The 20,954-nt window shown below is 48.9% G+C and overlaps 1 long non-coding RNA gene across 1 annotated transcript; it reads right to left on the bottom strand.

Annotated features, from left to right (window-relative positions):
• Positions 1–10,649: 10,649 nt before the first annotated feature.
• LOC146890967 (uncharacterized) lies at positions 10,650–16,934 on the bottom strand. The gene is made up of 3 exons (XR_014998143.2): positions 16,750–16,934; positions 16,108–16,209; positions 10,650–15,662 (listed from the first exon to the last, which is right to left on the bottom strand). It is a non-coding gene; the product is annotated as an uncharacterized LOC146890967 (long non-coding RNA).
• Between the last annotated feature and the right edge of the window lie 4,020 nt (positions 16,935–20,954).

Genomic DNA, 20,954 nt, shown 5'->3' with positions numbered 1-20,954 from the left:
AGGTCATTCAAGATATGAAGGAAAATCCTTCTGCATTTTTGAAATGCCTCACTAAAGGAATGCCTCTGTTACAATATGTTAACTTAGATCCCGAAACCATGGAAGGCAGACAGTTACTCATGACTCATTTTTTTTTTTCTCAGTACTACCCTGACATTAAGGCTAAATTTAGACGTTTGGGCCCTGCAGGCAGAAGTCTTAGAGTTGGCTTTTAAGGTGTACCATGCAAGGAATGACAAAGCCTGCAATCACTGTCACATGCTAACCATGGCCCTCTGACTGGCCGAGGCAACAGATTGGCTGATCTATGCTGTCCTGTCCGTGCTCTTCCCTTGCTCCCCGGGGCTAAAGAACCGCCAGGCCAGTGTTTCAAATGTGGTAGAACTGGTCACTGGGCCCGAGCATGCCCTAATCCTCATCTTGGTCCCGCAAGACCTTGTCCAAGACGCCGTAGGGAAGGACATTGGGTAGTCGATTGCCCTCGTGCACATAGTGGAATGGAGACATTAAACCCAGAAAATTCCCAAGTTGATCTTCTAGGTCTGGCCATGGATGAACGAGGTTGCCCAGGCTCCTTTGACCTGATCACAGCCATCATCTGTAACAGGGAGCCATGGGTAAACATCACGGTATCAGGACAGCCTATCTCCTTTCTCTTGGACACTGGAGCCACTGAGGGAATTCTGGGACCTACCTCTCCTTCTAGTTTCCCTATTGTCAGGGTAGGGGGATAACCTTATCTACCTCAGGAGACTCCACCACTTAACTGTGTTTTTAGGGGTATTTATCTCATTCCAGAGACTCCAACAGGCCCTTATCCAGGCCCCAGCTCTTCATCTCCCAGATTTAACTAGGTTTTTCTCCCTCTATGTAACAGAGAAGGAGGGATATGCCCTTGGGGTCCTAGGACATCAACTGGGACCTTCCTTTGCACGTGTAGCATACCTGTCAAAGAAGCTGGACCCCACCATTCAGGGCTGGGCACCCTGCATATGTGCTTTAGTGGCCACTGAGCTTCTTATTCATGAGTCAAAGAAACTAACCTTTGGGTTGCCCACCTCTGTCTTCTCCCACCACAATCTGTCCCACCTCTTAACTTATAAAGGCTTACAAATCTTACTCCCTTCCCGAATTCTTTCCTTCCAGGTGGCACTAGTAGAAGATGCCACACTCACTTTCCAATGCTGCCCATCCCTTAATATCTCAAATCTCCTACCTCAACCTAACATTAATTATCCCCATCTCATTCCTGCATAGAAACCTTAGAGGATCTACTGCCCCATCCCTCACATATACAGGAGGGCAAACTATCCCAGACCACTTATATCTGGTACACAGATGGCAGCTCCTTTTTATGTGGAGGGACCCATAGAGCAGGCTCTGCCATAGTGTCAGATACTGGGGTAGTGGAGGCACAGGCACTCCCTGCCCATACCACTAATCAGCAGGCTGAGTTAATAGCCCTTACCCATGCCTTCCAGTTAGCAAAGGGACAATCTTTATTTTTTTCTTTTTTATTACTTTATAAATAATACCAATCAAAATCCCCACTTCCTCTCCTCCTCCCTCTTCCCTCCTGCTTCCCCCAACCCTTCCCCCCACCCCCTCCAGTCCTAAGAGAGGGCAAGGCATCCTGCCCTGTGGGAAGTCCAAGGCCCTCTCCCTACATCCAGGCTTAGGAAAGTATGCATCCAAAGAGAATAGCATCCCAAAAAGCCAGTACATGCAGTAGAGACAAATCCTGGTGCCATTATCATTGGCTCCTCAGTCTGCCCCAAATGTCAACCACATTCAGAGAGTCCAGTTTGATCCCATACTTGTTCATTCCCAGCCCAGCTGAAGTTGGTGAGCTCCCATTAGCTCAGGCATACTGTCTCAGTGGGTGAACCAACCCCTCATGGTCCTGACTTCCTTGCTCATATTCTCCCTCCTTCCACTCTTCAACTGGACCTTGGGAACTCAGTCCAATGCTCCGATGTGGGTCTCTGTCTCTGTCTCCATCCATCGCCAGAAGAAGGTTCTCCCCGGTTCCCTCAGCACGGGAGTAGGGTCTCTTGCAGGGTTCCAAGGACCTCGCAGATGAAAAGAAGGGACAATCTTTAAATGTTTACACAGACTCCAAATATGCCTTTCATATCCTCCTGTCCCATGCAGTTATCTGGAAAGAGCGTGGGCTTCTTATGACAAAAGGAGGATCCATAACTAACTCAGGTTACATTATGGACTTGTCAAAAGCCTCCCATCTCCCCAAAGCTACAGGAATTTTTCACTGTTGGTCTCATCAGACTGACAGTTCCATTATTTCCAAGGGAAATAACCAGGCTGACCAAACAGCTGGAACAGAATCATTCCAGAGCCCAAACCTACCTCATTCACCTCAGGGGGTTCATACAGTACAGCCCATATTCTTGTAGACATCCCCTGACACCCGATAAATTCTGTCTATCATCTCTTTCATCCTAATAGCAAAGCTCTGTTTCATTTTGTCAAGGCTCACCTCCAACCCACCCCTGAGGACTTAGAGTTCTTAAAAGCTATCACTGCCTCTTATAAAATCTGTCAAAAGTCAGATCCCAAGACTAAATATCATAGCTTCCCTTTTCCCATCCACCAGGTCAGGGGCTCTCTTCCAGGAACTGACTGGCATCTTGATTTTACTCATATGTCCACAGATAGAAGAATTAAATATCTCCTGGTTTTGGTGGACATCATGTCTGGGTGGACTGAAGCATTTACCACCACTAATAAGAGGGCCCAGACAATTTCTGATCTTCTCCAAGAAATCATTCCCCGGTTTGAAATCCCAAACTCTCTTCAGTCGGATAATGGCCCAGAGTTTACTTCCCAGATTTCTCAAACTTTGTCTAAGGCTCTTAACATTTCCTGGCATTTTCATATTCCATATTACCCTCAGTCTTCAGGGAAGGTAGAATGAACTAACTGTTCCTTAAAAATGTTCTTGTTAAGATGTCACAGGAGCTTCACCTCGACTGGGTAAAACTTTTGCCTCTGGCCCTTCTTAGGCTTAGGGCTCTCTCCAAAAGCCCCCTTTCCATCTTGCACTTTGAACTCATGTATGGGCAGCTGGTTTTAACTCCCAGCCTCTCACCTAAAACCTCTCCCCTTCCTGATCACCTGCTTACTCCACTGTTATCCCATCTTCGTTCCCTATTATGGGATTTTACCGACTACTCATTACCTCAACTATGTGCTAATTCAGGCCTACCACGGATTAAAATAGGGGATCAGGTACTATTCTCTCCCCCAGACCAACACCCCTCACCCTTTTCCCCTAAATGGCAGGGCCCCTTTAAAGTAATTCTTGTAACCCCATAACTGCCAGGCACGAGGGACTCTCTCATTGGATTCACCTGTCCCACCTTAAACCTTTTACTCTTCCAGTTCAAGATACTCCCTCATACACAGTAACTCAAACAGGGCCCCGCTCCTTTAAGTTCCAGAGGACACCAAGATCAGCCACTCTTTCTCCAGGTCCAGAAAAATAAAAGTCCCATCACCATACTCAACTCTCCTGTGCCAAAACCTCCATGTACTCTCCCTCTTCCTCTTCCTCCTGTCTGCTTTACCAACTTCTCCATATCTCCAATGTCATGCTTAGATTTCCAGTTAACCACTCAGCTGTTATTACAGGGACCATCATTAAACATAAAGCCGCAGGCACAAAGACTGTCAAAAGCCCAGGTGGTAAGAAACAATGAGTTTGCAGCCCTAAACTCCAAAAGCTCACAAAACAGTCTTTAACATAACAGGTTTACCACTGACTGCAGCAGGGTCTCCTGGATGTTAAGGTAATACCATGATGCTAAAGAGAACAAGTGTCTTACAGTTTGCTTCAGGTAAAACATTGAGGGGGTCTAATAATTCCCCATTCTAATAATTCTGCCTTCTTTTCCTCCCTCTTTCCCACCCTCTTCTATTCCAACACTATATCATCATAATCATAAGTTTTAATATGTCTAAAATGTATTTCTTTTCAAACATTTCTTTTTCATAAGCTCCAGGGACCCAAATGGACCTACCTAAACAGACCAGACTCGCCCAGAATAGGTATCATTTAATTCTTCCCTTATCATTTCTAGTCTCGGGAACCCCGAAAAATTTCCTCTTCCACCCCCTAAAAGAACTCCCCTCTATCTTCCGTCTTGGGACTCTTCTCCCTTAATCACCAGGATCTAAAATTTTTTTCCAGACATAATTCTCTGCCTTTCCAGCATCTTGTGAGGTCCAAGCTGCCAGCCAACCAGTTCCATAGAGTCTGGAAAAACACAATAGTAATCAGCCACCCCAGGATGTGGTCAAGCATCTCAACTCCCCGATGCCCACAAAATCTGCAGAAAGCAGTCTCCAGAGGCCTGACGATGCCCACAAAATCAGCGTGAAGCAGTCATGAGAGACCTTACGTTACCCCATTCCCACCCATTAAGATCCACAGACTCCCAAATTTTTATAATAAACAAAAGGGTGCAATGTAATTATTCAGACACAAATCCGGGTTCTAGAGCAATGCACGTGCAGATGGACCCTCAGGTAAAAGTGCTTGAATGTCAAAGGGCTCCACGTGATCCACGTGCGTGCATGTGTGGTTACATCCACGTATGACTCAGCTAAGCCCTTGCGTATGAGGTAATCACGCCAAACCCCTCTGCTGATGCGCTAGACAGCTTTTAAAAAGCTGGACACACCATCTTTCTCTCTCTCTCTGCACACCGATTTACCAGGCCTGTACATGCCCCCTCTAATACACTCCTAAGTGGGTTTGTTGCGTGTTTTGTGGTTCCTTCTCACTCACGCCAGGTAACTTCACTTACTCAGTGAACCATCTCTTCATTTCCTCTCCTCCCCCTGGAGGAAACTGACACATATCCATGCAGACAAAGTCACCAAGGGGATGGGCACTTTCCGAGGCAGGCCAATCAGAGGTCATGCATCTCATGCGCAGGAAAGGGTCGCTGACATTTCTGAGCAATGGACTTGCCGTTGTAAAGGCTTGCTTCCTGATAGGAGTCACTCAGTGATTTTTGGCTCGTTTCTCTTTGGTGCTTCATTTGGAAGCAATGCAATTTTTTTTTTTTTTTAAGTAGTGAGGATCAAACCTGGGGCCATGTACACTATGGACAAGTGATCTACCCCTAAGCTATGTTTCCAGATCCATAAAATAACTGTGCAGGAACATTAATACACATTTAAAACCCCCTCTATTCCATGATTGCCCCCACCAAATCAAAGCCGACTAGAGGCTAACATGCCCAATCAGAAGCATGGACAAAGGCTCCTGGGGCTAGAAGCCGGTGTGGAAAAGAGAAGCCTTTGGCAAGACGTCCAAGGGACAGACCAAGAGGAACAGGCAAGAATTCTAGCTTTGTATTTTCTTGGCTGTAATGGAGAGTTTAAACAGGAGAGGCATCTGCCCTTCTTTGTAATTAGGAAGATCTGAACATCAGGAGCCAGTGGATGGAATTCAAGGGGACTGTAACACTGCCACTTTACCTCCTCTGATGAGAATTTAGTATTTCCTTCAGCAACCAACGGCATCAGCAGGTCCTTGAAGGCCAGTCCGTGACAGGATCCACAGATGTCTCCTTGCTGTTGTCAAAGGTCAGAATTGCAGCAACATAGTTTAGCAATCTTAATTGGCTCCATTTTCTGTTCTGGAGTTGGGCAATGACTCTGTAAATTAGAATGAGTATTCTAAAGAGCCAAGCAGAAGGGACCGATTTAATAGATGGGAAAGGACTTGAAAAGAACATGCAGAATGGGCTGGTGATTTCAAAGTCACTTAGCAGCTGGTCATGATCCAGGCAAGAGGATCATGAGTTTGAGGTCATTCTAGGCTACAGAATGAGACTCTGGTCTCAAGGAGGCTGGGGGTGAACCTGGTCACTGAGTTGACAGAGTGCATGCCTAGCCCTGGGCTCCTTCCCCAGTGCCACATTAACCAGACATGATGATGTGCACCTGCTATCCCGGCAGTCAGGAGACGGAGACAGGCGGCTGCAGGGATCAGTAGTTAAAGGTCATCCTTGCCTACCCAGGGAGCTGCAGGCCAACCTAAGCTACAAAGACTCTGTCTCCAAAAAGACGAGAAAAAGAGAAAAGGAAGTCATTTATCCTACAAGGTGAGGAGACAGAAAAATAGAGAAATACCTGATTGGTTAACACAGAATTACCTGTTCTGTGTAAGGATTAAGGTGAAGAATTCCGTTATCATGCTATCTGGAACTGGCCTGTACAGGACATTTGTGCTGCTAAGTTCTCTAATCAGATAAACAGTTTACAGATGAACGCCATGATTTCAGGGACCTGAGCCGAACGTTTAGCACGAATGAGTACATTTTGGCTTTTAGCCCAGTTTTCTGGAGTTCACAACAAGACACCACAAAGGGCAAAGCCGGACATGTTGACCAGCCTTGGACCTTCTTCAGAATCTGGGTCTGAGTTAGTAACCTTGCTGTTGCTGTCATAAAACACAATCACCAAGGACACTTATAGAATCAAAAGAATTTATTTAGGCAAGTGGTTTTGAAGGGATAAAAGTCTCTCTTGGCCAGGAGGCATGACAGCAGGAATGAGGCTAGCCTGGTCTACAGGAGTTCCTGGATAGCCGTGACTACAGACAAAAAAACTGTCTTGAAAACACGAACATCACATCTTGGGCCAAACAAAAGTGAGAAGCAGAGAGAGTGAACTGTAAGTCCTGTGTCCTGGTGTTGTCCCCCGTGTCCGTCCGCCCCCACCGTGACGTAGTTCCTCCAGCAAGGCCACACTTGCCACCAACCAGGAACCAAGTACTCAAAAGCCTGAGACTGTGGGGGTCATTTCTCATTTAAATCCCTACAAGGCCCCTCTGTGCCTTGCTTGAATTGGTAGCAGCTTCCTGCAGAATTCCCCCATTCATCTGAACCTGCTGCCCTTCCCACAAAAAGACAAAGAACACAGTCACTTCCTATCTTCATATGGGATGTCACTGTCACACAGGAGACGGAACTCTGGGAGGGAGGGAAGCCTGAACTCTGTCATCATAGAATCTCGTCACCCCTATGTCTCTACTTCTGCCCCCACAGGGAATCATCTGCAAAGTCACTGTTCTGGCCCAACAGCCTCTGTCCCAGGTGGACATGCTCTGTGCCCTTCTAGAGTTGATTCCCCACTCCCATGCAATTCTCTATGTCACCTCTTCTCCTCCCTTCCCTATAGGAAAAGGGATCGTAAAAAGGCAACAGGGCTTGGCAGTATATATAAGTGTCTGCATTACAATGAACGGGTGGGACATCCTTCCCGTTGTGTATGGATAAGCTGGCATGTCCATCTTCCCCTTTGTTCCTAACACGGAGGAGTCCTGTGCCTCATTCGGAACCATCTTGCTTTAGCCTCACACTGTCTTGTGACTGGCTGACTTAAAGCAGAAGAGCAGAATGCAACCTTGAGCACATGTCTTGACCTTAAGAAGTGCTGGTCCTGGAGGAATTTGGACTTCCTGCCAGTGGCTTCTTTACATTTTTTTTTTTTCCTAAGCAAGTTTTGTTTTATTTAACCCTTTGCCAAAACAGACAGGCTGTGTCTTTGACCTCTCCTGTGCCTGTGCAGGACCTGGTGCAGGAGTTCAGGCCAAAATGGCCTCCTGCTACTCTAACACACATTATGGTTGGTGATGCTTATTTGGTTGAAGATTTGGGGTTTGAGCAGATACAAACTGTTACTTTTAGTTTACGTAGTTACTTTTCTTGTTGCTGAAACTAACTATCCAGCTAAAGCCGGTTAATAAAGGAAGAGTTTGGGGTTGAGGAGATGACGCCACAGTTAACATTGCTCTTCCAGAGAACCTGGGTTCTATCTACCTGCTCAAAACCATTTCTAACTCCAGAGGAGGATCTGATGTCCTCTTCTGGCCTTCTCAGGTACTGCACCTTTGTGGTACACAGATATAAAACAAAAATAAATAAATCTTGATTTTAAAAAGAGAAAAATAAAGAAAAGAAAGGGCTTGCTTTGGGTCAGAGTTTGAGTGTACAGTCCGTCATGGAAGGGAAGTCACAGTAGCAGGTGCATAGGGCCCGCGTCACATTGTTGCCAGAGGCAGGAAGGAAGGAGAGATGAACGCTGGTGCTCAGTGCACCGTCTCCTTTTTGTTGAGTACTGGAGTTGGGTTGTCAGCAGTCACTGTGGGTGCTTACAACCGCCAACTGCCTGTAACTTCAGCTCCAGGAGATCTGACACCCTTTTCCGGAGTGCACGGACACCTTCACTTGCATGTGTGCACACACACACTTAAATAAAAATCATATAAATAGTTATTAAAGGCTTGTATGTAAATCTCTACCTCTGGGCACTCACTACTGTACCTATGCAAATGAACTTGGTCTCTTCTGCCAGTTTGCCTACTGTCTGCTAATTTGCACATGGCTGCTCACGGAACCTGAGAGAGTAGGGGAAAACCTTTTCATCACTGTGGGAGGACAGCTTGTGGAGGAACAAGTTGGAGTCCTGGGACTAGAAGATTGTGGTGGGGCCTCTGACCTCGAGGACAGAGCAGTTGCTGGTGGTGGCAGGTGACGATGGGGCCCAGGTGTTAATGGTCATAGGGTCACAGCCTGAGTCCACAACAAGCCAAGTTCAGCCACCCATCTTCAATAAGCCAATTACGCTAACTAAATTTATAGGAAAAAGCAGAAAAAAAGAGACTTACTCAATGTGACCACACTGGTAAGATAGAGAGATATAACCATGCCGCAACACCACATTCCAGGCCCAAACATGGAGGTTGGGTTGAGAACTTACTTTATTGTGTTTATGTGTACGGGTGTTTTGCCTACATGTTTGTCTGTGCACCATGTGTGTTCCCGTCACCATGGAGCTCAGAAGAGGATCCCCTGGGACTGGAGATACAGCTGGTTCTGAGCCATCTCCCCAGCCCCAAGATCAGGGTCTAAATAAAAAGCAATAGGTATGCATAACTAAGTCATCCGGCCATGTATGAACTAGGTCATCATTGTTTCAGCACCCAGCTCCCCTGCAAGGTCCCCTGACAAGTTGTAACTTTTCTCTCAGAGATCAATCTATTCTCTAACTAGCCCCAGGGCTTCAGGCTTCTTTTCTCTTGGGGAAGTCTCCTGGGAGACCTCTAATTTCTTAGGGCCAATTATTTCACTAGTCTGATCTTCAAGGGGATGGTTCAGGGGGGAGGCCATCTAAAGAGGCCACAGGACAGAGAGGCTGGGATATGGATGGCGGAGGCTCTGTGAATGACAAGAGAGGGGCGGAGAGAAAAGGGCTTGGCGGTACCTTCCAAGTATATTGGCAATAGGTGTGCACGGAGTGTGTATGGTGGAGTAAAGAAGGAGTCACAGCAGTGGGGATGAAGGAGGAGGAGAAGCAGACGCTTGGAAGAGGAGAGGGAAGCAAGGCGGACAGCCACCGCAAGCGCAGGCGGCCTCCCAGGGAGATGATGTGTCTTCAGACAGGAGCTGAGACAAGTTAAGGATAAGGTGGGGGATGCTGACTGCTATGGTGAGAAGATCCACAGGGATGGAGAAGAAGGTGGGGCCAACTGTTTGCAAGCTTTTTTTATCAGGCCTAAAGAGACACACAAGAGGAAGTCCTTGATTGGGCCAATTTTTCTGAATGGGAGGGGATCCCCAGTGAGGGCAGGGCCCCAGCAGGTACATCCTGGTTTTCCAGAGCTAGGTATGACTGCTTTTTCTAACAGAAGAGGTCAGGCTGGTGTTAGGTGGCACTGAGCCCTGGGCCCATCAAGGGACGATGCTACCCTTGTCACAACTGATGTTGGAGAATATTCTGCAGCATGCATGCCTATCTGCGTGCGTGCATGCATGCATGCATATGTACGTGCGTGTATTCTTGATCCTCCAGCTTCAGCCTCCAAGCGCTAGGATTATAGGCACGTGCTACTGTGCCTCATTGAGTGTCCTGGCATCCCACTTTTTCTAGCTCAAGCAGGACTGGGATAGCATGGAATAGTCCATGTCTTTTCTCAGGCCCTCCCCCAACTGAGCCAAAGGACCAGAGGAGCCCAGACCCAGATGGGGCTGTTTCCACGGCATGCTTGCTTTGACCTAGGCAGGTAGGCGCTGCTGCTGGGCTCAGTTTCCGAATGTGTAAAGTGAGACCAAGTTTGGTAAGTGATGCCCAGAATGTCCGCATTTTTTAGTGTACGTAATCTGATACCTGAGCTTCACTGTGGGGAGCACAGTAGGAAGGGCACAGTGACCGCTGAGCATCCTCCTCTGTCGGGTACCTGAAATTCATCCTTCCTTCCTTCCTTCCTTCCTCCCTTCCTTCCTTCCTTCCTTCCTTCCCTCTGTCATTTTAATTATTCTCATTTTATTACAAATATATGGATGTGCTGTCTTCATTTGCATCTATGCTATGTGTGTGAAGTACCTTTGGAGGTCAGAAAAAAGCACTAAATCCCCTAGAACTGGAGTTACAGACAGTTGTAAGCTGCCATGTGGGTGCTGGGAATTAAAAGCTGGGTCCTCTGGAAGAGCAGTCAGTGCTTTTAACCGCTGAGCCATCTCCAGCCGCTCCTTCCTTCTTTCTCCCTTCCTCCCTCCCTCCCTCCCTCCCTCTCTCCCTCCCTTCCTTCCTTCCTTTCCTCTTGTTTCATTTTGTTTGGGACAGGATCTGGTTATGTAGCCCAGGCTGGTCTCACACTCATGGCAATTCTCCTGCCTCAGACTGCTAAATCTGGGATCACAGACATGGATTATCACGCCCAGCTCTTCTGTTATTTTGAAGAGCCAATATCTCATCAGTTGCCCAGGCTGGCTTCCAACTCCTGGGACCAAGTGATCCTCCTGCCTCACCCTCCCATGTGACTGGGGTCACAGATGTGTGCCATCATGTCATCTGGGAGCACTGATGCTTTTTCGTTTGTTTGCTTTGGAGACAGAGTCTTGCTGTGTGGTCCAGGCTGGCTCCACACTTTCGGTACTCTATCTTGGGTCGCAGGCATACACCACCACCTCCAGCTCTGAAACAGGGATAGAGTGTGCTGGACTGAACTAGAACTAACAAGTCTGCAATGTGGACCCCCCCACACAGAGGCATATTATTTAGGAATTTTTAGAGAGGCTCTTGTCTAGCCCAGGTTGACTTTGAACTCACTATGTAGCTGAAAATGACTTTGACCATCTAAACCTCTTGCCTCCACCTCCAGAGTGCTGGGACAACAGTTGTTAGTTACTGTACCTGGTTTATTGGGTGCTGGGGATCGAACCCAGGGCTCTGTGCATCCTTACTAGGCAAGCCCTCTTCCCACTGAGCTACTCACAGGTCTCCAGCCCTATCAATCATATGTCATCATAAAGTGATCTGAAATCATTAGTGATGAAGAAATTGGCTTCCTCTAAAAACACTGCAGAGGGCTTCAAGGGAACTAGAGGCTAAACCGGCATTAAGATCACAGCCCCCAGTTAAGGAATAAGGATGGGTAAAGGATGTGGCTCATGTTTGTTTGGGAGCCAGGCGAACACCGTGAACAGGGCTGCGGGAACTTGGCTGGTCGCAAATCCCTGCCACTGAATGGGAGGGCTGGGACTGTCCCCACAGAGTTCAAGCTGACCCGGTGAGTAGGACAGATGTGAGGCACCAGGTCACTCTGCACAGGCCACAAGGAGCTGCCTCAAATGAAGAGTGATGGGCAGTGCAGGCCGCTGGCTCAGGATTCCTGGCTGGGTACTGCCTCCAGAAATAGCCCTGAAGTGGGGTTATCTCTGAAACCAGAGAGGCAGGAGCCATGGGGCTCTGGCCTCCTGAGCACTTGGCACTGAGCCCAGGGAACAGGGACCCAGCTTGTTGAAGGTCATGGAGGAGCCAGAAACCAGGCTCAGTTTGGCACCTGCCTCTGTGTGAACTTGGAGTCTGAAAATTCACAATATTCAAAACTATACTGCATCTTCCTGGATGTTTTGTGAGGAGAATTAGTAACGATAGAAAGGTTTTTGGGAAGAGAAAATAGGACGACGTGGATGCTATATTTGTTGGTGTGCCAGAGAAAGGTGGAAGGAAACATAACTTAGGGGGTGGAGTCTGGGCTCCTGGATACTTGAGTGGGGAGGAGGACTTAAGACTGAGAAGGGAATGTTGCCACGGTGGCGCATACATATAAATCCAGCACTAGCGAGGTGGGAGGCAGGACCAGAAGTCAGAGGCCAGCCTTGGATATGTAGGGTGTTTGAGGTCAGTTTGGGATTCATGTGATTGGATACATACACACACACACACACACACACACACACACACACACACACACACACGGCTGGGGGGAGAATGAGCAAAGATTCAAGAACCCAGGCCAGCCACCTGCAGGCCTTTTCTCAATGACGTGTCTGGATTAGCAGGTGACAGACAAATCCTGACCAGATTGGAGGTGAGGAGGCCATCATCATTGTCCTCAGTCTCTGCCCTTACTCCTCAGCTGCTCCTTTCTGTCCTCTGGGGTCCTCTTGGCTTGCTTTCTGGGTCACCTGTCCATGTTGGGTCTTGAGAGGTTTCCCCCCGGTGATTGTGAGCCTGGCATCTTCCACCCAATAGGCACTCTGTCCTTTGGCAGTCCAGGCTCCCTTTGTGCCCCTGGCACAAAGCCTGGCTGCCTAGTCCTGAACAAGAACAGGTCTACAGAGGGCTCAGCACCCACTCCAAGTCTGGGGATAAGAAGCTGGTCCTTCCACCCAGTGGTGGTGGCGCACATCTTTAATCCCAGCACTCAGGAGGCAGAGGCAGACGGATCTCTGTGAGTTTGAGGCCAGCCTGGTCTACAGAGTGTGTTCTAGGACAGCCAGCGCTGTTACAGAGAGAGACCCTGTCTCGGGGGGAAAAAGAAGTTTGTCTTCATTCCACATGGAGGACAGAGCATAGTCTTTGTCAGGGTGCCCTGTTGGGTTCAAGTTTTTCAGCGGGACCAGCAGACTCCAGATGACTGTGGGAAGTCGAACAGGAAAGACAGGGCAAACTGAGTTCAGTTCACAAGGCAGGTGTTCTGAGCATGGTGGCGTGATGACCTAGCAGCCTTTACCCTGGTAGGAACCCAGGGCTGGCAGTGTCTGGAGCTGACTGCCTGCATTCCTGGCCTAAGTTCAAGGAGACAGGAGACATTCTAGACTCGGACGTGGGTGGGGTGGGTGCCTAGGTCCTGGAATGGGTATGAGGCATGGCTCAGGCTGTGGGAGCAGGCTAGCTGTCACAGCGCCTGTCCCTCCAGGAGTGTGGGTGGATGATCAGCACAGGTCATATCCATCCGATTTGTTCAGGGGAGCCATTTGGACATTGGAATTTCTGATGCTTGCATCTACAATGTCACAGACCCCTCACCTGCCCAATACTTATTTCTGTGATGGCCTCGGGGCTGTGCACCTAGGGGGTTCAGGGCACCTGTGTAGTGGGTACCTCTCGTGCCATCCTCAGGTGATCTCAACAGTGCAGTATCTCTATCTGCCAACTTGAGGCTGACCTGAACCCTCTAGGCCATTCTGACCCTGCCCAAAGGACATTCTTTGTCCTCATTTTAGTAAGCCGATGCCAGCTCCTAGCTCTGGCACCTGGTATCTCTAGGGCTCACCAACAAAAGTGGCAGTACACCCTTTGCCCCTCTGTTGGCAGCTATCCCAGATGCCCTGCTGCGGCCTTTCTCCATCCTGATCTCGGCCACCCAGCCTCCACCTCCGCAACCCCCGTGCTTTGTCTCACATCACACGCGACCCTGGAAGGTAGTACATGCACACACACCCTCCATTTGTTCTTCCCTTCTTCTGGAAGTATGGATGCTTGTTCCCATTTCCTGTGAGTGGCACCACATGCCCACATTCCCAGGAACCCCCGGAGAACAGAGTTAAAGTAGAAGTCTTTAGCCCCCTAGGCCTCTTCCAGCAGCCGTTCAGACCTTCACACCTTCCTTTTCCTCCCCAGGGCTGCTGCGGGCACAGCTGACATCCCTGACTGGTTACAGCACTTATCAAAGCAGTGATCAATAGGCTTCTGTCTCCCAGGTTCATTGAACTGAGTCCTATTTACCCACAGTTCTCTTAAGACCTGAGCAGATTTGTAGAGCCTGTCTACCCAGGGACAGGAGTGGTTGACGACAACCCGGTCAAAGGCATGCTAAGACCAGAACGTGTGCCATCTGTACACGCCACCCTTTACTTCTCACATGTGATTTTACATGCTTATGTGTGTGCATGCATGTACCGGTGTGTAGGTATACACATGTGGAGGTCAGAGGACAATTTGTAGGAGCGGATTCTCTCCTTCTACAATGTGGGTCTTGGGGATCAAACTCAGGTCATCAGGCTCGGTAGCACGTGTCTTTACCCACTGAGCCATCCTTTCTAAAGCCATGGTGCTGCTGGGAGGGAGGGTCCTGCTAGTTCCTGTTTGCAGGAGTAGGGGGTTGAGACACATGGCGCCCAGGGATGCCAGGGTCCACCCTGAGCAGTTGGTGGGCTGGGGATGTGAGGTTAGGCTTGGCAAGTGACACATGTAGATGCTTTCTGCGGAGTTGGTCCCAGTCCTACTTAGTTGAGTGAGGGGCCAGGGCCCATGCTTTGCCCACAGAGAGAGAAGAAAAGGGGGGTCTAGAGGGCAGGGGCAGGGGAGGTAGAACCACTTAGCTGAAGAGAGGGGAGTGTGTGTGTGTGTGTGTGTGTGTGTGTGTGTGTGTGTTTGTAGGTGTGTTCACATATGTGTGGCTGTATGTGTATACATGTGCATGTGAAGGTTAGAGATTGGCACTACATATGTGTGACTGTATGTGTATACATGTGCATGTGGAGGCTAGAGACTGACATTAGTTGTATCTTCCTCCCTCAGTTCCTAGCTTATGTATTGAGGAGGGGGTCTCTCTGAACCCAGAGCTTGCCAATTCAGTTAGCATGGCTAGCCAACTTGCCCCAGAATCCTATCTCTGAGTCCGCAGCTCAGGAGGTTGTTTTGGGGAGTGTGCTGGGATCCAAACTCCGGTCTTGGCCCTTGAATAGTGAGTACATTACCCACTGAGCCATCCCTATGGCTTCATCAGGATGACAGTTTCCTTTAGCCGTTGAAAATGGAGCATCTGAATAAGGATGCTTTGTACAAACATAAGGTTTATAGGTATAAGGAGAAAATTATTTATACCAATAAGTAAAACGTATTGTTGGTGAAAGTAATTGCATTTCTTTTTTTCTTTTTCTTTTTCTTTTTTTTTTTTTTTTTTTTTTTTTTTTTTTTTTTTTTTGGTTTTCCGAGACAGGGTTTCTCTATGTAGTCCTGGCTGTTCTGGAGCTCTCTCTGTAGACCAGACTGGCCTTAAACTCAGAGATCAGCCTGTCTCTGCCTCCCGAGTGCTAGGATTAAAGGCATGTACCACCACTTCCCAGCTAGTCTGACTTTTCTAGAGGAAGAAAAGGTCACCCAGGTCAAAGACAGAAGGTGTGGTGTGGGAAAGACTGAGGTGTCAAGTGACTGGACACCCACGTGAGAGTGTCCAGTGGCTTGTATGTGGAGGTGGCATTACACGTCAACATTACCAGTACCTCAGACAGACTTAGAGGCCTTGCCGGCTGCAGGGTGAGATGCAGGTACTGAGGATCCGTGGCGAACTGTCCCTGGCTGAATCCACGCCTGCAGGTAGATTCTCATGGCCACACCTGTGCCACAAGGAAAAGGACCGTCCCCAGTCACAGGTCTGAGAGATTGATGAGTTTCTCCTTAGTGGCTGCCCTCTGGAGTTCAGATGGGGGAGGGGTTCTTCCTGAATCCATGCTCAGATATACCCATGGAACGGGTGATGCTGAGTTAGCGCCTCAAGCTATGTCTTCAATTGTCACCTGCAGCTGAGGAGGCAGGCTACCCAGATGAGTCAGTGCTGCCCAGTTCCTGATACAAGGACATGGTCCCAGATGCAGGAACCACTAAACCTCATAAACACCCACACCGTGCAGATAAAGCTGTACTGACCTGTCCTGCGTGGCTCACCCATGCGCTGACCTTAGGTCAGGTGAATGGCGGGAGCACCCGGGAAAGCAGACCCTCTGAAAATGGCCAGTTCACACCCACTCCCACAGCCTCACTTCCTGCAGGTGCCCATCTCACCCTTCTGGTGACCTGTTCATGTCATCTGTTGAACACAGGGTCACCTGCACTGGGCTCTTCCAACATTTGGGCTGTATGAACTTGCTTGTCTTCAGCATCTCTCTGTGGAGGAGACAGCCTGTTACCTCCAGTGTAAGAGTAAACCAAGGCATGGAGTACCCAGGTCACCTCCTAGAAATAATTGGTGTTGGAATGCACCCAGACAGCTTTGTCACAGACACAGAGCTCAGAGCACCCAGCATCTGTGTATAGAGCATGCTGGCTGGGGGCAGTTTGCAAAACTAGGCCTTGTGAAATCTCAGGGTCTATGGGGGGGCGGATAGGCAGATTCTTGAAGGACTCTTGAAGGACCCATGCTAACGTAAGGGACTTGGAAGGAAAAGACTGTCCCCCCCAGCCCCCAGAGAAGCGCAAGCATTTGTCCCAGTTGACATCCTGATTACCCTGTTATGGAAGCCAATGACTAAGCTGGAAACAGTGGAAACTGGCACACACCTGTAATCCCAGCACTCGGGAGGCTGAGGGAAGAGGATTACTGAGCATTCCAGAGCATTCCAGGACAGCCAGAGCTCCATAGTGAGGAAAAAAAAAGCCCCAAAACCAAACCAAACCAAACCAAACCAAAACAAATAGCAAACCTACCAGGAGGCAGCATTTCACAGCTGTATAGTACACTGGGTTGCCTACCACCTCGTCTGGTTTGTGCAGGGCTCCTTCCCAGCTGCCATAGTCTGACTGTCAGTACCAGAGTTGGTCCTGTTTTGATTTGCTGATCTATTTGTTGATCTATTCTTTGCTCTGCACCTCTGCTTCTGTTTGGAAGGCCTGATGCTGGCTGTCTGTGATGTAGGTAGGTAGGTAGGTAGGTAGGTAGGTAGGTAGGTAGGTAGGTAAGTGGAAGCATCCAGAACCACTGATGGAGGACCATTGGTCATTGAAGAAGGCTGGGTTTTCAGGTTTCCCTCTGCAGTGTGGCAATGTTAGGAGGTGGAGAGGTTTGTGAAACTGGGACCAGAGTCATCTTGCTGAAAGCAGGAATGGGATGGCCCAGAGACAGCTGGAAGTGGCTGCAGCTGCTGGGTGAGAGGTGACAGACTGGGGACACAAGTCGGAAGGAGTTAGGAGCTGGAGGAAGGGGATGGGGAGATGTCTGAGCAAGTGAGGCAAGGGCTGGTGGCAGGGACTTCTCTCCTGGCATGGGGGACTCCAGTGAGGTTGGTGCTGTTGTAGGTGAGATCAGGGTTCAGGGAGGGCGTTTGGAGGTGATAGATGGGGGGTATTAGGAGCATTCATAAGGTGGGTAACACATTTATTGGGTAAGGTGATCATTTTTTTCCATCCATATCACGGAGGACTTAGTTGCTTTTTAGAGTCTTTATTCCCACAACCCTCCATAAAATGTCTGATGAGGAGCTCACAGCCATGTGCAGATGTTAGAACAAGGTCAAGAGCTGGACATAGCGGGCACACACCTTTAATCTCAGCACTTGGGGATCTCTGTGAGCGCAAAACCAGCCTGGTCTACAAAGTGAGTTCCAGGAAAGCCAGGGTTGTTATATAGAGAAACCCTGTCTTGAAAAACAAAACAAGGTTCCTTCATTATGGAACAGGTGTGGGAGAAAGCCTTGTGTCTCAGTTCCTTTTCTTTTAACAATTATTTTGCATACCTGGGTGTCTCTTCTGCATGTATGTCTGTGCAACCTGTACATGCCTAGCATTCTTGAAGGCCATTGAGGGCATTGAACTCCTTGGAACTGGAATCAGTTTGTGAACCACCATGAGTGTGGTGAAGACAAAACCTAGGTCCTCTGTAAGAACAGCCAGGGTCTTGACTCCTGAGCTATCTCTCCACCCTCTCACCCCATGCCTCAGTTTCTGAAGCAGTGGGAACAGCTTAGCTACAGCTTCCAGCACGTCCAGCCAAAGGGATCTTAGTCATCAGAGATGGCCACCAAGATCAGCTACAGTTTTCCTTAGCAACCTCATAGCTAACTCCTCACCTTCTTGGACTCAGGTTCCACATAGTCACCTGCTGTGCACCAGGCTCTGTGTGGGACCCTAGACATGTAGGTGGGGCACCGAGGCCTGGGCCAGCGTCTACACTACAGGAGTCTTCACTGTAGGTGTAGGGAGTTTTGCTTGCTTGCCTTGAGTACAATTTCCTTACCTCTTTTTCCCAATGTGTCCTGGGAGCCGCAGCAGCTGTGGGTCACCCAGGAGTTCCTACACGGATGGAAGGATACTGGCTGTTGACACATGGCACTTGAGACTCTTGTACCACAGGGTCCTAGGTCCTGGATAGTGTTTTGGGAAACCCTGCCACTCTGGAACCAGGTACAGCAACTAGGGGAGAGTATCCATGAATCCAGGAACTGAGGAGCAGTAAGACGAGGTCTGCCTGCCACCAAGGTCACGTTCTCTTCCTCTTCCTCCCTGCCTAAGGCCAACTGCATGACCCAGTGACATCATCGTATGTTTACATCACAGTCTCCCCTAGACATAGAGATCTCCAAAGAGATCCTCTCCCATCATCCCCTCAGCTCTTCCCACCATGGGCAAGGTTGCCTGGTCAACTGGGCCCATTAAGGTCACTTTCTTTAGAGTCCTTCCTGCCTGCCTGGCCTTGCTAGATTCCCTCAGACACACTCCTCTGGGTCCATAGATCCTGCCATAGTCTCTCCTGCTTTTCCTACCCCCAGAGCTCCCTAGACAAAACTCCCTAGCACAGAGACAAAGCTGGGAGCACAGTGTCTCATTACAGAGTCCTTTGAGACAAGCATGAGAATGTTCAACCTCTGCTCTTATGACTAGAAATTTTGGGGGAGCCCCATGTAGGCTGTCACATGTTATTGAGGAGATGGGAGGTCCCCTCTCAGGGTTCTGAGGCTCACTCAAAGAATATAAGAATTGCTCAAAAGGGAGCACAAGGAGAATTTTATTAGTAAAACCCTGGAGCAGGCAGGTTGTAAATCCCAGAGGCTTCCTGGAGGAGGAAGACGAAGAGAAAATCCATGCACTTGAGTTAGGCATGGAGGTATGGCTAGTAGCTACGTGACAAAAGGGAAGTGGTTTGGGAGAAAGAGCGAAAAAGCCCCAAATACCAGAGAACGCATAGTTACAACCTGTCTGTGTCCGAAAGAAAGAGGCAGAAAGACAACAAAGAAATAACCAAGCCGCAAAGAACCTTATAGTGGCTTCCCAGCTAACACACAAACACAGGACTCTGGGAAGAAAAGTGTATCTTCTCATTAAATTATTATTCCTCCGTTCTCTCCAGCATAGCGTTAGGTGAATCTGCTTTCCAGGGAAGGTGGAGAGAATCCCTTAGCCAGGTGACTTGACCTAAATGGGTTAATCATGTTTTGGGTAATATGAATTGTTAGGACAGAGGTGGATGGCATTCTCTTGACCAGAAGGAAACAGCTTTCCCTTAAGGGGCCTTTGATGTCAATTTAACACTCACAAACACTTCAACTTGTCTCTCAGGAACAAGGTGAGCTTCTTTGTTCGTGTGTTTTAAGACAGGGTTTGATGTGCAGCCCTGGCTTCTCTGGCACTCAATATGGCCTTGGAACTCACGGCAATTCTCCTGCTTCAGCCTCCCAAGGGTTAGGATTACAGAAGTGCTCCACCACAACCGTCTGCGAAGTGCACATTAGATAACTGCATTACAGCACTCAGAACCCACGAGTCGGCCACCGGCACGGCTCCATGGTGTGGTCCCAGTTCAGATTGACATTCTTGGACTGTCCCAATGGGGTCCTTTCTAGTGTCACCTCCATTAGATATGCAGCAGAGATGCCATCGCCAAGCTTTGGTCTGCTAGGCGATGCAACTGCATTTCTAGTCAGGATGTTTTTAGTCTACGAGGGTCCATCTGCGGTGTCACCAGACATGCATGGAGGGTCATCCGGGCTGTGCTCAGCTGTCACCTCTCCGAGCTCTCTAGCCGCTTAATTCTCTGTCTTTCATGATTTCAACACCATCCACCATGCCCACTCCTGGTCTTACAGTGCTGGGGATTGAACTCAGGGCCTGGTGCAAGCTAGGCAATCATTCCACCACTGAGCTACATCCCCAGCCCTCTTCTTTTTTTGTTTTTCAAGATAGGGTTCCTCTATGTGGTTTTGGAGCCTGTCCTGAAACTTGCTCTGTAGACCAGGCTGGCCTTGAACTCACAGAGATCTGCCTGACTCTGTCCCCAAGTGCTGGGATTAAAGGTGTGTGCGACCACTAGACAGTGGTTATCCCAGCCTTCTTTTTACCTTTTTTGTTGGTTTGTTTTTGTTTTTGAGTCAGGGTTTCTCTGTGTCACCACTGCCTGGCCGCCAGTCCTCTTTTTATTTTTATTTTGTGACAAGGTCCCACTAAGTTCCAAAGGCTGATCTTGTCCTTGCTCTGCAGCCTTTCCAGGGTTCGAATCTGCACTTCTGCTGCCTCAGTCTTCCGCACCATCCCACCTATCTGCTGTGCTCTCCTGGGTTCCTGGTACAGGTCTTTGTGGTTCTATTTGTAAACCGGGGCTGCCTGGTCATGTTATCTCACAGGGTTGCGGTAGAGATGAAAGCATATTACCAAGCAAGCCTCAGGCTAGAGCATGGGAAAAGCCTATGTATGAGTAAGAACGGAAAGATGGGGGACGGAAATGAAATACGGAAGAGAAAGAGCCCAGCCCTCCAGAATCTGGCTGGGAGTCACAACAGAGCCGGATTACCACCAAGGCTTGTGTTCATCTTCCTGAAGTCTCAAACAAGGATGCTGGCAACTACAAGGTACGGGGCTCCCTGAAATGGTCCAGCGGGTGAAGGTCCCTGAGACCCACTTGCGGAGGGAGAGGACCAACTTCC

The sequence above is a fragment of the Myodes glareolus genome, chromosome 19 (genome assembly GCF_982192425.1).
Source record: "Myodes glareolus chromosome 19, mMyoGla1.1, whole genome shotgun sequence".
Taxonomy (NCBI): domain Eukaryota; kingdom Metazoa; phylum Chordata; class Mammalia; order Rodentia; family Cricetidae; genus Myodes; species Myodes glareolus.
The sequence above is the reverse complement of the archived record's forward strand: the minus strand, read 5'-3'. Positions and strand labels throughout refer to the sequence as shown.